The sequence below is a fragment of the Prosopis cineraria genome, unplaced genomic scaffold (genome assembly GCF_029017545.1).
Source record: "Prosopis cineraria cultivar Desert tree isolate PC_DT_omini unplaced genomic scaffold, ASM2901754v1 PC4, whole genome shotgun sequence".
Classification (NCBI taxonomy): Eukaryota; Viridiplantae; Streptophyta; class Magnoliopsida; order Fabales; family Fabaceae; genus Prosopis; species Prosopis cineraria.
The window spans coordinates 18,478,924-18,494,699 of NW_026555335.1; the positions used below are offsets into that span (position 1 = coordinate 18,478,924).

Below are 15,776 nucleotides of genomic sequence, written 5' to 3' on the forward strand. Positions count from 1 at the left end.
CCTAAATTTCATGGGTTACCGGGAGAGGATTGCCATAGGTTTTTGCATACTCTCCTATTGGTTTGTGATACTATGAAGCCTATGCATGTAAATGTTGATGATGTTCAAGCTAAGGCTTTTGTATTTTCTCTTGAAGGTTTAGCAAAGGAGTGGTATTTCAACTACCCTTCTTATGTGAAAGTGAGCACATGGGCCGAGCTAAGAAGACTCTTCTTAGATAAATTCTTTCCAAATTCCAAGGTCACCAATTTGAGGAAGCAAATCTATGGGGTCCAACAAGGAGAGGATGAGAGTCTCTATGAGTATTGGACTAGATTCCAAGGCCTTTTGGCTAAATGCCCACACCATCAAATTTCTAGTGAGAATTTAGTCCAATATTTCTATGAGGGCTTGATTCCAAGAGACAAAGTTAACATTGATGCCGCTAGTGGTGGATGCTTGATTGACCTCACTTCCTTAAAGGCTTGGGAACTAATTGACAAGATGGCTTCAAGTGGTGCTCAATACTCTACAAGGGAAAAGAGAAATGTGAATATGGTAGGTTCCTCAATTCTTAATGATTCATATGTGGACTTGCTAGCTGCCAAGATTGGGAGAATGTTGGCTCCACAAATATCTCAAGTGAGCAATGTAAGTACTTCTCAAGCACTTGTCCCTTATTCTTGTACTTTTTGTGACTCACCTATGCATGTAGAAAGCAATTGTCCTATTAAGTTTGAACAAGTAAATGCTATCTACAATGGAAAACAATCCTATGGTGGGAGGCAAGGGCAAGGAGCTTATTCTAATACTTACAACCCTTCATGGAGAGACCATCCTAATTTCTCCTATTCAAATCCAAATGTGGCTTTACAAGACAATCAACAAAGAGGATCCTATCAAAACACCTTTGGCCGTGACCCTCCACCTCATTTGTCTCAAGGTAGCTCTTCTCAAAGCTACAATCCAAGTGGTAATTCTCTTGCACCTTCTTCTAATTCTTATAGTGATAGGAGGCTTGTTCCAATTGAGAGTTCTTCTAATTCGAACTCTTCTAATGATGTGAATGTGTTACGTAAGCAGTTGATTGAAATGAACTCCTTGTATAAAAACATGTATGATGGCTTAGGGAACAAGGTAGAGAGTATGGGTAACAAGTGTGAGAACATGAACTCTAAAATTGATGCCCTTACTTCTCAAATGAATATGCTTGCTAACCAATTAAGTGCAGCCAATGCTCAAGCCTCTACATTACCATCCAACACCGTTGCTAATCCTAAAGCTAATCTTAATGCTATCACATTGAGGAGTGGCAAGGAGTTGGGAGAAAGAGTGCAAGAAGACAAAAGACAAGGGAAGGCCGAGAAGCCCTCTTTAAATTCTTCAATTGATGTTAATGTTTCTAGTTCTTCTTTTGCTCCTAATGATGCATCTTTTTGTAGAGATGATGAGGATGAAAACATTGAGGAGATCATATGTGAGCAACCACCATCTAAGGTGGAAAAGGGGACTATGGCCGAGTTGTTTAGTAAGGAAAAAGAGGGAGAGGCCGAGCAAAGTGAAACAAGAAAGGAGAGTTCAAGGAAGGAAGAAGGAAAGCAAAGTCAAGAGATTATGAAGAAGCTTCCTTTTCCACAAGCACAAGTGGTCCCTAAGCAAGTGAAGGGACAATTTGATCAAGAGGTATATGATTTCTTCCATAAGATTCATGTTAATGTACCCTTGATGGATGTAGTTAAGAACTTTCCTAAGTATGCCAAATTTTTGAAAGATTGTTGTACAAATAAAAGAAAATTTAGGCCTAATGCAAGGGTACAATTACCCTCATCTGTGAGTGCTATCATGAAGCCTCAACTCCCTATAAAATGTGAGGACCCCGGTTCCTTCACAATTCCATGCAAGATTGGCAACACACATTTTTCTCATGCATTGATAGACTTAGGTGCAGCCATTAATGTTATGCCTCTTTCAATTTATCATGCCTTGAGTCTTGATTGCATGCATAAGACACCTATGATATGCCAATTAGCGGATAGAAGTGTTAGAAGACCACATGGAGTAGTAGAAGACTTGTTGGTTTGTGTTAAAGGTCTATTATTTCCTGTGGATTTCTATGTGCTTGATATGTCAAAAGAAGGGAGTGGGGATGATATTTTGATTTTAGGAAGGCCATTTATGAGGACTGCCCGTACATTGATTGACATGGAAAAAGGTAGTTTGATTTTGAAATGTGGAGAGGATCATGTTATTTTTAATATATATGAAGCAATGAAACATCCTTTTGAGGATTATTCTTTGTTAGGTGTAAGTTCCATTGAGTTATTGCTTCATGATGCTTGTGAGTCTCACATGCTTGATTCTTTCTCACATGTTGATGATGATTTGTCTCTTGTTACTACTACATGTATTGATGGATGTAGTTGTCCTATTTGTTTAGAGATTGATGCATGCTTGAATGATGCAACTACTTCTTCTCATGATTTGTTTAAAATATCTCCTATGCTTGATCTTGAAATGCTTGAGAAGGGTATATCTTCTTGTGTTGTAGGTACTAAAGCCATTAAGGCCGAATCTATGAGTTTTTCTCCACTCGAGCTTGATGTTCTTAGGATTCCCAAGCTATTGGAGGAAAATTCTACACTTTCACATGTCGAGGCCGTGGCTCAAGTCCAAGCACTTGAGGACAAGTTGCAAGAAAAGGGGGAGGCTGTAAAGAAAGAAGAGGAGAAATCAAAAACAAGTGAGAAGCCTAAAAGACAAGATAGTACCATGGAATATTCCACCAAATTAGACTTGAAGAAGCTCATTCCCTCTTGTGTAGAGCCACCTACCTTGGAGTTGAAGCCTTTACCATCCAATCTCAAGTATGCATATCTCATTGAGAATGAGAAGCTTCCGGTAATAATTTCTAACTCTTTATCTCTTGAGGAAGAAAATGCATTACTTGATGTGTTGAGAAAGAACATACATGCTATTGGTTGGACTTTGGCTGACATTCCTGGTATTGACCCTATTGTGTGCACACATAAAATTTTTCTTGAGGACAATGCTAAGCCCATTAGGCAACCACAAAGGAGACTTAACCCATTGATTTTAGATGTGGTAAAGAAAGAGGTTGTTAAGCTACTTAGTGCTGGGATCATCTATCCTATAGCTGACAGTGAGTGGGTGTCTCCAACCCAAGTTGTACCTAAGAAAGGGGGGATTACTGTGGTAAAAAATGAGAAAGGAGAGCTTGTTCCAACTAGAGTTCAAAATGCTTGGAGAGTGTGCATAGACTATAGGAAGCTCAATAATGTGACTAGGAAGGACCATTTTCCTTTGCCTTTTATTGATCAAATGCTTGAGAGATTGGCTTCCAAGTCCCATTATTGCTTCCTAGATGGGTTTAGTGGGTATTTTCAGATTCCTATAGCTCCTAGTGACCAAGATAAGACTACCTTTACATGCCCCTTTGGTACATTTGCCTATAGGAGGATGCCTTTTGGTCTTTGCAATGCACCTGGTACTTTTCAAAGATGCATGATGTCCATATTTTGTGATTTTATTGAACATTGCATGGAAGTCTTTATGGATGATTTTACTGTGTATGGTGAGTCCTTTGATTCATGCTTGCATTCTTTAGATAAAGTGCTTGGTAGGTGCATTGAAAAGAAGCTTGTGCTTAACTTTGAAAAATGCCATTTCATGGTAGATAAAGGAATTGTTTTAGGCCATTTGATTTCTTCCAATGGCATAGAGGTGGATAAGGCCAAAGTAGATGTGATTGCTTCTTTGCCATATCCTGTTTGTTTGAAAGATTTGAGATCATTTTTGGGACATGCAGGCTTTTATAGGAGATTTATAAAGGGGTTTAGTGAAATTGCTTTGCCTATGTCTAAACTCTTACAAAAAGATGTTGATTTTGTTTTTGATGATGCTTGCAAAAGGAGTTTTGACACTTTGAAAAGCATGCTCATTTCCCCTCCCATTCTTAAAGCCCCAAATTGGTCTTTGCCTTTTGAGTTGTCATGTGATGCTTCTAATTTTGCTGTGGGAGCTATGCTTGGTCAAAGAGAGGGCAAGTTATCATATGTGATTGCTTATGCATCTAGGACCCTAGATTCAGCTCAGGTTAATTACACCACAACTGAGAAAGAGTTGTTTGCTATTGTTTTTGCACTTGATAAATTTAGATCATATCTTCTTAACTCTAAAGTTGTTGTGTACACTGACCATGCTGCTGTGAGGTACTTGTTTAAGAAGACAGATTCTAAGCCTCGCTTGATTCGATGGGTGATCTTGATGCAAGAATTTGATGTGGAGATAAGGGATAGGAGTGGTTCTACCAATCAAGTAGCGGATCATTTGTCTAGACTACCTCATTTAAAAGCTACTATGGTAAACTCTAACCCTACTATTCCTTGTGATTCATTTCCTGATGAGGCATTGTGTGCCATTTCATCTAAGCCTCCATGGTATGCCTCTTTTGCTAACTATATTGAGTGTGGAGTCTTGCCTCCTTGTGCTTCACGTTTTGCCATTGAAAAATTGAAAAGAGAGTCTAGATTTTACATTTGGGAACCACCTTTGATGTGGAAGATTTGTAGTGATAAAGTGATTAGGAGGTGTGTTGATGATGTTGATGTGCCTTCTGTTCTTGAATTTTGTCACTCTCATGCATGTGGTGGTCATTTTAGCTCAAATAAGACAGCTAGGAAGGTTTTAGATTGTGGATTGTATTGGCCTAGCTTGTTTAAAGACTCTTATGAATTTTGTAAAGCATGCTTGAAATGTCAAAAGGTTAGTAGTTGGGGTAAGAGACATGAAATGCCTCAACAACCCATTTTATTTTGTGAGATTTTTGATGTTTGGGGCATTGACTTCATGGGTCCCTTTCCACCATCCTTTAGTTTTGAGTACATATTACTTGGTGTTGATTATGTTTCAAAGTGGATTGAAGCCATTCCTACTAGAACTTGTGATGCTAAGATTGTTTTGAAGTTTCTCAAATCTAATATTTTTTGTAGGTATGGAGTTCCTAAGGCCTTGGTAAGTGACCAAGGATCCCACTTTTGCAATAAGATGATGAAGGCTCTCTTGGCTAAATATGGGGTGCATCACAAAATCTCTACACCGTATCATCCCCAAACTAATGGCCAAGCCGAAGTATCAAATAGAGAAGTCAAGAAGATCCTAACCAAGGTGGTGAACACAAATAGGAAGGATTGGTCTTTACACTTAGAGGATGCTTTGTGGGCTTATCGGACCGCTTATAAGACTCCCATTGGCATGTCTCCTTTTCGATTGGTATATGGAAAGGCTTGTCACCTCCCTGTGGAGATAGAGCATAGGGCCTATTGGGCCATCAAGAAACTCAACTTGGATTTCCATCTTTCGGCTAAGGAGAGATTTCTTCAAATGCAAGAACTTGAGGAGCTTAGGTTGGATGCCTATGAGTCTTCTAGGATCTATAAGGAGAAAACAAGGATCCTTCATGACAAGCTAATCTTGAGGAAAAAGTTCCAAGAAGGAGATCAAGTCCTCTTGTTCCAAACAAGGTTTATTCATAAGCATGCCAAGTTGAAGTCTAAGTGGGAGGGACCATATCTAGTGACCAAGGTGTTTCCCTATGGGGTTTTGCAACTCTTGAATAAAGCCACGGGTTCCACCATGCAAATCAATGGTCACCTATGCAAGCTCTACAAAGATGCCAAATCACTTCAAAAGGAGGAGGACTTCTCTCAACATGTTTTTGAACCACCATGATAAGGTTGTATCTCTCCAACCTTGAGCTTTTACTTTCCTTTAATTGATATATTTAATGATAGGTATAGTTCAAGTGTGGGGGAGATGAACCTAGTAGGAAAATTAGAGTTTATTTGCTTTATTTGACTTCTTTGTTTTGTGTTTTAGTTTGAAAAAAAAAAAATATCTGCACCACACTTTTGTTATGCATTCATTATTGATCTCACCTTATTTTATCACTAGTCTATACATACATTGAGGACAATGCATGATTTAAGTGTGGGGGAGAGAAATAAACATTTTGTTTTGTTTGTTTGTTTTGTTTTTTGTTTGGTTTTGCAAAAAAAAAAAAAAAAAAAAAAAAATTGCTTTGTTTTGTTTTGTTTGAGGTTACTTAATTACCTAGCTCTTGAATGGATATTTTGATTCTTGAGATGTGGTAATTTTTAGGATTGAATAGGTGTGAAGTGAATATTCTTTTACCTTGAATTAATGGATTAGAGTGGCATATTACCCTTTCATGGAAGAGGCTAAACACTCATGTGTGATTAATTCCTTAGTGATGTTACCCTCTAGAATTTGTTTCACTTCTTAATTAAGACCACATATCTGCACTTGTTTGATAGGAGATGAGAGATGGCATTCATAAAAAATAGCCAAAGCCAAATAGCCAACCTATTATCATTTATTATCCTTTGTTAGCCACTTTGAGCCTTTGGTTTGATTCTTAAAATATATATATATTCACCCTATTTTTCCCAAGGAATGCATGTTACACTTTTATATGTCTTTTTAATATTCATTGCATGTCCTAGATCAAATGAGTGGATGCCTATTATTATTTTTCTATCCATTACTCTTTATCCTTTATTGCTACACCATTACATCCATTACTTCCATTGTTTTCAAAGAGTTAGGGGCAACAAAAAAAAAAACAAAGATAGATTTGAAAAAAAAATATAGTAAAAAGAAAAGAAATAAAGTTGCTAGAAAAAGAAACAAAAAGAAGAAGAGATAAAAAAAAAAGAAAGAAAAAAAAAGTTGCCTAGCTCATCCATTCCATTTGTTTTATTATTTCTTATCATTTCTTTCCATCCTCATTGTGTTAAGGTGTTCACTCAATTGAGTTAGGTTATGCTTTGCATATTAAGGGGATATATCTTGATTTAGCATTATTTTGATGCTAACCCTATTTTTTATATACATGCATTTCTTAGACATCCTTTCATTACCTATATCACAACCTAATAAAGTCCACTTGATTCTTGATTGCAAGTGCTATTTAGTGATGGAGATGTAGAAGGGTTACAAATTTATAGTAGGGTTTATCCTAAGAAATTTTGAGTGAAATTTAATACCTTATACACTTTGAGTGATGAGAGCAAACACTTAACCTAGAGAGGCTTACTCTTTGACATTGATTCTTGGTAAGGGTTTGTTTGTGATGTGCATAATTCTTTCCTAATTATTGCCACATTGATTGATAATTTGTAGAAGTTCATGAGCTAGTATTTTAGTGACTTGAAACAATGTTTTTCTCTTATTTCTTTGTCTTATAGTTTCTTTTGGGACCTTTTTCACTTGATTTTGCCCGGAGTGCAAAAGCTAAGTGTGGGGGAATTGATAGAACACATTTGTTACCCACTTTTATTTGTCAATTAGGACCATTTTATTAATGATTTATCACCTTCAAGTGCACACATTGCATTAGATTTGGAACTTTGCCTAAGTTTCTAGGTTCAGTGCACTAGGGGCATTTTGGTCCAAAAAATGAACTTTTGAGAAAATGTACAAGAAAAATTGACAAAGTGCATTTTATGTCCAGTTGATGAATGGTGAAATTATATTTTTAAAATTCATTTTAGTTTGGGAGTAATTAAATAAAAAAGTCAACACTTTCTTAAGTGTCTTAGTTTGTCCTAGTTTTTGGTTTGCCTTTGTGTGGAAATTTTTATATAATTTTGTGCAGCCTGAAACTTGGTTAATTTAATAAATTCTCCCTTCTAATTATGAATTTAATTCTGGACATGAATTAGATTTTATTATATCATATGCTATTTAATTGAATTATGTGATTTATGTGACATAGGTGGCATGTGACTTGTGCATCAATTGGGCAATTGAGGTCAACACTCCTTGAGGTCAATGGCTGATGGTTTGCACGTGAATTATGATTATTTTGAGGGATTAAATCAGCTAAAATGATGTGGATGACACATGGGAAATTAGGCACACATTGGAATCATCTACAAACCAATAGGAAGTTGCCACCTTGCAAGTGTGACAAGGCTCCCATTTACATTTTAATTTTTTTCCTTATTTTAATTAAGCTTCAGCTGATGGGAGACACCAAGGAGCACGCCATTTTAAGCCCCAAATGGGATCCAACACATATCTCATTCATCTTCCACATTCTCTCTCTCTTGTTCATAGTGTTCTTCATTTTCTCTCTTTTGTTCTTCATTTTCCAGCACCCTAACCTCCATTTTCAGCCACCAAACCTCCACAAAACTCATACCATTCTTCTCCTCTCTTCATTTTCGTTCCATCCCTTCCATTTTCACAAGGATTGAAGCTCATTTCCATCATTCAAGAGCTATGGAGTTTGGCCTTCACAAGCAATCACTAGGGTTCTTGAAGATGAAGATTGGCTAAGTTTCTTTGTGGAATCCTAGAGAGATGAAGATGGAGGATGAGTCTTGAGCTTCAAATTGGCTAAGTTCTTTTGTTTCCTATCCTCTTCTCTTTTTACTAGATGGTTAGATTCCTTAATCTAGGGTTTAATCATCTTAGCTTATAAATTCTAATTTGAATTTGATGTTGATGTAAAGAGAGAGGATTGTTTCATTTAATTTCTTCCTTGGACAGCCATGACTGAATTTTGCCACTCTTTGTTTGGCACATAATCTTGTGTTTTTCAATTAGTGAATTTCTTGTGTTAATATTGCATAATCTTGTGGTGTTAATGCTTGTGTTGTTGAGTAGCTTGACATAATCTTGTGGTTGCTCAATTTATGTGTTTGACCATGGCTGTTGAGAGAGGATTTTGAGTGAATCACTTGGCTAATGTCTTCACCAATTGGTTAATTGAACTAGGGACTTTAATCTAAGACCTAGGGAGGTTAGCTAATTAGGTTAATTGGCTTAGGATAATTTTCTTAAGTCATGACAGCTTTAGTCAAGAGGAAAGGGAAGCTAAACTTAGCCTAATCATGAGAAGATAATGAGTCCAAAATCAACTAATCTCTAGGGTTCCATTATTGTAAAAAGGGAAGTTCATTTCACTCACTTTCACTAGCATTTTAATTACTTGCACATTAGGTAATTAGTTTAGATAATTAGCTAGGTAACTAAATTCCTACAAACTTTGGTTGATTTATTTCACTAGATAACTTTCAATTAGACTTAAAACCATTCCTTGGGAGATGACCTAGGGTTGGCCCTATATTGCATTAGGGTTAGCTTTAGTGTAATTTTGAGGATAAGCGACTAATTTCCTATCAGGGAGTTTAAGGAAATTTATCATTACATTTGTAAGGGGGAGAGTTCAAACTTATTAAGAAGTCTGTTTATGTACTGAGGTAACCAAGAGCCCAAATTAATCTTGGTAATATAATTAGAAATATTAGGAGGTTCCTAGGGATTAGACGTAAACTCAAGTGGTAGGAATCAAATTAGGATAAATCACTTGTGTCAAGCTCTGCTCATCTAACTTTCATGATTGGTGATTTCATTCCTTCATCTTATTTATTATTACAATATTTTATTTAAATTTTCACCGGTATCAGAGCCTGATTGCTCATTCTTGACTTAACTGTCTGAGTAAAAGATCCTTCTAATGACTAATTTTGCATATGAGAATTTAGAAGAAGGTATGTCAACAAAGAGGCCTCCTACATTCAGGGGAGAAGATTATCCCTTCTAAAAAAGTAGAATGATGATATATCTTGAAGCTCAGGATGTTGAGATGTTGGATCATTACCAAAGGCCCATATGTTCCCATGATCCTTAGAAATGATCACTTGATAAGACAAAAAATAAGAGAAGAATGGGATGATGAGGACAAAAGAAGATTGAATTTCAATGCTAAGGCAAAACTTACAATTGCTTGTTCTCTCAATAGAATGGAATATTATCATGTTACTCAATGCATTACTGCAAAAGAAATGTGAGGTGCCTTGAGACAAGATCATGAAGGAACTAATGGTATTGAGGAAAACAAGAAGAGTAGTCTCATTTATGAATATGAGACATTCAAGAAAAAGGAAGGAGAAGCAATCAAAGATATGCAAGTCTATTTTGCTCATATTATCAATCATTTGATAAATTTAGGCAAAACTTATATGTAAGCTGAGTAAGTCAGAAAAATCCTTAAGAGTCTTCTAATGGAATGGCAACCCATAATTATTGCCACTATTAAGACACAAGGATTATCAATGAGTTCGGTAGTTACACTTTTGAGAAGCCTTGAAGAACATGAATTAAGCTTGCTTCAACACAAGGAAGATATGGGCATAAATAAGAAAGGCATTACTCTAAAAGTCAACGAAGATGAATCAGAAGTAGAGTCTGATGAAGATGAAGAATTTGACATGATGGTTAGACGATTCAAAAGATTGTACCAAGGAAAGAAGAACTTTAGAAAATGATCTTCAAGCTATAAGAAAGATTAAAAGGAGCCACTAACATGTTATGAATGTAAGAAACCAGGACATATCAAATGGGATTGTCCTCAGTGGCAAAAGAAATAAGAAAAGGAGAAGAAAAAGGAAAAGCCTCAAAAGAAGAAGGCCTTTGCTGCATGGGGAAATAGCTCATCAGATGATGAAGAAAAAGGAGGAGGAAGTAGCTAGCCTATGCCTAGTAGCATAAGAAATGGATATGACTGAATCACAATCAGATAAAGTAAATTCTAATCTTTTACAAGATGAATATAATGAATTATTCTATCTATTTAAAGAATAGTACAAACAACTTCTGCATGCTAAAAAGAAAATTTTTATGTTAGAAGATAAGTTAAAAACTTCTTTTGAAAAGAAGGATGTTGCTCAAAATGATTTTGATTTATGTGCAATCTGTATATTATTACTATCTTAAAATGACATCCTGAAAAAGATTTGGCAAATTTCACTTAGGGTATTGAGATGCTAAATATTTTAATTGGCTCACAAAGATGCATCTCTGATAGGTCGGGAATTAGATATAATCCTATCACTGACACTTCTCAAAAGAAGCCTAAAAATGTAGCCAATACTATCATAGCTACTTTAAATCTTCTGTGCATTCCTCTAGTCCATTTATTACTTTCTCATATTGTAACAAGAGAAGCCATCATGTCAAGTCTTGCCTATATGGAAGAATGGCATTGGAAGCTCCTTGAAATAGGTTCCTAGAAATAGCAATATTTCTAGGAAACTAGATAATGAGAAAGGACTCATCAAGAAATGGGTATCCAAAATGAAATAGTCTTTATTTTTAGGTATGCCTTACTATCTCTAAGTAAAAGAAATGTTATATAGACAGTGGCTATTCTAGACACATGATCGGAGATTTAAATTAATTCATAGATTTACATGAAAGAGATAGTAGTCATGTTACTTTGGAGGTGATCAAAAAGGTCACATTACTGGTTTTGGAAATGTGGGAAGAGGAAAAGAAGTAGTATTAAAGGACTACTATATGTCAAAGGTCTCTTCCATAATATGATAAGCATAAGTGAAAGCTGTGACAGAGGAAACAGAGTCATCTTTAAATCAAGGAATGCATTGTCTAATGAAAAGCTGAAGGGAAGATACTTCTTCATGCTGACAGAGATGGTAATTGTTATATTGTTGATTTAGATTGTGAACTTCTTCTCAAACCTATTTTTAAGTAAATTTAAGGAAATCTATTTGTGGCATAAACGCTTGGCTCATGTAAACAAAAGACATTTTGAAAAGCTTTTACAAAATGATTTAGTTATTGGTTTACCACCTTTAAGCTTTGATAAAGAAAAAATTTGTCAAGCTTGTCAATTTAGAAAATAAACTAAAACATCATTCAAGTTAAAAGATTTTATTTCATTTCAAAAATCTCTTCAACTCTTGCAGATGGATTTGGTGGGTCCTACGAGAATGAAAATTTTTAGTGAAAATCTCCATACTTTAATTATTGTTGATGATTCCTTTAGATTTACTTAGACTTACTTTCTTAAGTCTAAAGATAAAACTTTTTATGCCTTTAGTGTATTTGCCAAAAAGGTCCAAAATTAGAAGGGTATTTCTATAGTGTCAATCAAGTCTGATCATGAAGGAGAATTTGAAAATGGTGACTTCATGAATTACTACGATGAAAATGAAATCAGATACAACTTCTTTACACTAAGAACTCTTCAACAAACTGGAGTGGTAAAAAGGAAGAATAGGGTACTCATAGAAATGGCTAGAGCTATTCTTAGTGATAATGGTGTGTCACAAATATTCTGGGTTGATGCTATGAACACTGCTTGTTACATCATCAATAGAGCTTATATAAGACTTAAGCTCAATAAGACACCATATGAACTCTATAAGGGAAGAAAACTAAACATATCTCATTTTCATGTGTTTAATAGCAAGGTGTTCATCCACAATAACAATAAGGAGAATTTAGAAAAATTTGATCCCAAATCAGACATAAGAATTTTTCTTGGATACTCCAATAGGAGTAAAGCTTTTCGTGTATTCAACCTTAGGTCCAAGACCATGGAAAAATCAATATATGTAGTATTTGATTAATTTCTCATGGAAAAGAGGAAGATTCTTGATGTTGACGATGTCATTGAAGAATTATATGATCTTCAACTAAAGAAAAACAACTCAACAGAAGATTTAGTAGAGAAATCTGAGACTCCACATGAAGATAATGAAATTAAAGAAGTTCAGCAACCAACTGCTTGGAGAAATAACAACAATCATCCTCTCGATCAAGTTATTGAGAATGTCAATAAACCTATCCAGATAAAAAGTAGATTCCAAAACATTGCTAGTCATTCATTTCAGAAATAGAGCCAAAAATAGTTAAAGAAGCCTTATTTGACTCGTACTAGATAGATGCAATGCAAAATGAGCTTAATCAATTTAAAAGAAGCCAAGTATGGCACTTGGTACCAAGGCCTAAAAATCATTCAATAATTAGAACTAAGTGGGTCTTCAAGAACAAACTTAATGAAGGAGGTATCATTATCAAAAATAAAGCTCGACTAGTGGCAAAAGAATATAATCAAGAAGAAGGTATAGACTATAAAGAAACTTTTGCTCTTGTTGCTAGATTAGAAGTAATTTGTCTACTTCTAGCCTATGCATCTGTGAAAGATATCAAGCTATACAAGATGGATGTAAAAAGTGCATTTCTTAATGGCTACATCCTTGAAGAAGTATATATTAAACAACTAATATGGTGTCATATTAGATGGTTCATAACCATCCAATATAGGCAAAAAGGACTGTCCAATATTCCCTTTTTTGTGGTAGTGTATGTTAGTTCGGTGTTATTTCCTTTTAACATCAATACTAAATAATCTTTTCAGAAATATTCTAATTCTTCCAATAATATCAAAAATCTTCATCTTTTACGTATTTGATTACACCGGTATTATAAAGATGACACCTGTGCTATGACCTTCTTTCTATGTCTAATCATCACTTTAACACTGGTGCTAGAACATAGTAACATCAGTACTACAATGATTCTTTGTGCTCTATTTTTCGTATCTCTTCCGAAGGTCATTAAAACTCATTTTTTAATTCTTATTTTCATCAAATATCAATTGTGTTCACTCTATATCTTTACTAGATGATATTTAAACACAATTATTTCCTTAAAGTTTTTCTAGTTACTCAATTTATTTTTGATCATTGAGCTTGCTTTCTGTTATACTAAAAGGTATAAGCTTCAACTACTTTTATTATAAGCATTTAATATTTTTAGTTGTTACTGTATAAAAGAGGAAGTTTCTGCCGTAAAGCACTATTTCATTAGCTAATCCACTAGAGAACCTCAGAGAAGCTCAAATATTAGTGGAAACTCAATGTAGAAGGAAATAGATCACAAGCAACCTCTAATGGAAATATTTATGAGTCTAATGAATCATTTATGATTCTTACCTATAAATAGACTCATTTATGAAACCTAAGAAAGGAGAGGAACAACAAGAATAACAAGAATATTTTGCATTTATTTGAGCATCAAAGTTTACCTACCTTCTGTATATCATTTATAAGGAGAGCTTCATTAATTATATACATACTCTAAAGGAGAGTTTTAAAAGTAGTAGTAGTTCATTCACTAACTCCATTTATCCTTATTTTACATCTTGACAATGGTGGAACTTAAGCTTAGGGAGCTTAAGGAGATTTACCATTACCTTTATAAGGGGGAGAGTTTTAGACTTATTGAGAAGTCTATTTATGTATTGAGGTAACAAAGAGCCTGAATTAATCTTGGTAATATAGTTGAAAATCTCAGGAGATTCCTAGGGATTAGACATAGACTCAAGTAGTAGGAGTTAAATCAGGATAAATCACTTGTGTCAAGCTCTGATCATCTAACTCTTATGATTTGTGATTTCATTCCTTCATCTCACTTATTATTACTACATTTTATTTAAATTTTTAATTAGCCCAATTCACCCCCTTTCTTGAGGCATTTACATCATAGTGGGTTAAAAGTAAAGTTGGAGTCTCTAATTTTGAAATTTTATTTCTTTCGTGGCCTTTGATTATCAACTCTTTTGATATCCGGATGCTTTGCCTCACATGGCAATGGTCTTTCTATATCCAGTGCAAGATCATAAGAGATGACCTCTTTAGTAATGTCAAGGACAAGTTCTTCCCCCTTCACTTCAAGTGGCATAATTTCTTTTACTTGTTCCATATCTTCTCCAACTACTCCTACATGACTCATAGCCAACAGTGCTGCATGTGTAGAATCTTTCTCCAATAGCTTAGAAACCTTTTGGTCATCAAGCTCGAGTGGAGTAAATTCTCTTGTTCCAACATCATCTATACTTGTAACTATATCATAAGAAAGAGAACCCTCCTCTTGGCCCATAAGATCAAGAAAAGAATCTATTTCATTATCATCAAGCAACATATGAGTGAAAGAATCCACATCTTGCAAAAATTCATCAATCTCTAAACAATCTTTGTAAACATAATTTTCAACACAAAAGCATGAAACATGTGGGGTAAGTGAAGAGTAATCATCATGAGGAAGTAAGGTGTGCACATATTGTTCAATAGCTTCTTCAACCAAAATGTTAATAACATTAAAACCAAGTAAAGAATAATTTTCAAAGGATCTTTTCATTGCCTCATATATGTTGAAGGTAACATGATCCTCTCCATACTTCAAAATCAAACTACCTTTTTTCATGTTAATCAATGTATGGGTAGTCCTTATAAATGGCCTTTTTAAAATCAAAATATTATCCTCACTCCGTTCTTTGGACATATCAAACACATAAAAATCCATAAAAAATAATAGACCTTTCACATAAACCAACAAGTCTTCTACTATTCTATGTGTCTCCTAATGCTTCTATCCACTAGTTGGCAGATCATTGGTGTTTTATGCATGAGATTTAAATCAAGGGCATAGTAAATAGATAACGGCATCATATTTATAGCAGACCCTAAATCAATTAATGCATTTGAAAAATTTATATTGCCAATCTTGCATGGAATTGTGAAAGAACTAGGTCCTCAATTTTATTAAGCAGTTGAGGCTTCACTATAGCACTCATAGAAAAGGGTAATTGAACCCTAGCATTACGCCTAAACTTCCTCTTGTTTGTAAAATAATCCTTTAAAAATTTAGCATATTTAGCAAAGTTTTTCACAACATCTATTAAAGGTACATTTATACGAATTTTATAGAAGAAATGATATACCTCTTGATCAATTTCCCCTTTAATTTTCTTAGGAACAATTTGTGCCTGTGGGAAAGGAACTCTCTTCATAAGTTTTTGATTTTGGTTTGCTTCTTCCTTCTTTGTATCTTCCTTTCTTGCTTCCTCTTTTTTAGCTTCATCTCTCTTCTCTTCATTAAAC

At 34.8% G+C, this 15,776-nt stretch overlaps 1 non-coding gene across 1 annotated transcript; it reads right to left on the bottom strand.

The window, feature by feature from the left end:
- Positions 1 to 246: 246 nt before the first annotated feature.
- LOC129310227 (small nucleolar RNA R71) lies at positions 247 to 353 on the bottom strand. Its single transcript, XR_008593064.1, has one exon. It is a non-coding gene; the product is annotated as a small nucleolar RNA R71 (small nucleolar RNA).
- Between the last annotated feature and the right edge of the window lie 15,423 nt (positions 354 to 15,776).